The following is a 1040-nucleotide window of genomic DNA, read 5'->3' on the forward strand; positions in this document are numbered from 1 at the left end:
TTTGAAGCGTGAATCGCAGAATACGGTTGAATACAATCAAAAGGTAAGCATGTTTTCCAAGTGGTACTTCTTTAAAAAAATTTCCAACTCGCAGTTAATATTTTCAAGTGGGAGTGTAGATATATATTAAATGAATTTTTTGCACAATATTGATTGCAACTTTTTTGTTTAACAATTTGTTAACTGTTCGGATCTCGGAGTTACAAAGTATAAGAAAGACATGCTCAATCCAATTGTTTATAATAAGTTTTTAAGTTGGAAATAGTGCGTAGTACTAGACAAGTTTGAATGTGTGATGATCAAGAATTCAAGATGATATGTTTTAGGACATAATTTAGAAAAATAGAACGTGTTTATTTTTGTGTTTTTTTTTGTTTTTCTTTTTGTCAATGTTCTAAGGGAATTTGATATGCGGATATCGGATGGGACAAAAAATTTCGTTTGTTCCAGTTAAAGAAAAAAATCAAAAAACAATGTTGATAACTAATATGTAGTCAGATTTAAAATTTAAGCTTTGTCCAAAAAAAATTTTAATTTGTTTTAGATGATAACTAAAAATACGAAACCTAACTATTTTTTAATCCAACGTTATATGGATTGTTGTATTTTCCATGGTTACACACTTACTCTTACAGTAATAATATTACTATTGTACACTTTATTTATTGTGCAAAATTGTCCTACGTGACATATTTTCCGTTCCCAGATGGTATCCGAAGGTATTTAGAAACAAGATCCGGAGGACACGGTCTCCTGACTCTCTCCTAAAATAAAATACAAGTCAATATATAAAAGGTTAAAAGATTGTCCAGAGATTTGAAATTAATAATGAAGGACATATTTTAAACAAAGAATATGAAAATACCAAGCGTTACCTGTATCACAGGTTTTATATTAAATGGTTGGCTACTTGGCTAAAATAAATATATATGCAACGGGATAAGAAGAATATCACAAGAAATCAAAACTGAGTTAGCTGTGTTTACAAGTTTTTATATTAAAATGGCTGGCTAATATATATATATATATATATATATATA

This window comes from Camelina sativa, chromosome 11 (genome assembly GCF_000633955.1).
Source record: "Camelina sativa cultivar DH55 chromosome 11, Cs, whole genome shotgun sequence".
NCBI classification, from domain to species: Eukaryota; Viridiplantae; Streptophyta; class Magnoliopsida; order Brassicales; family Brassicaceae; genus Camelina; species Camelina sativa.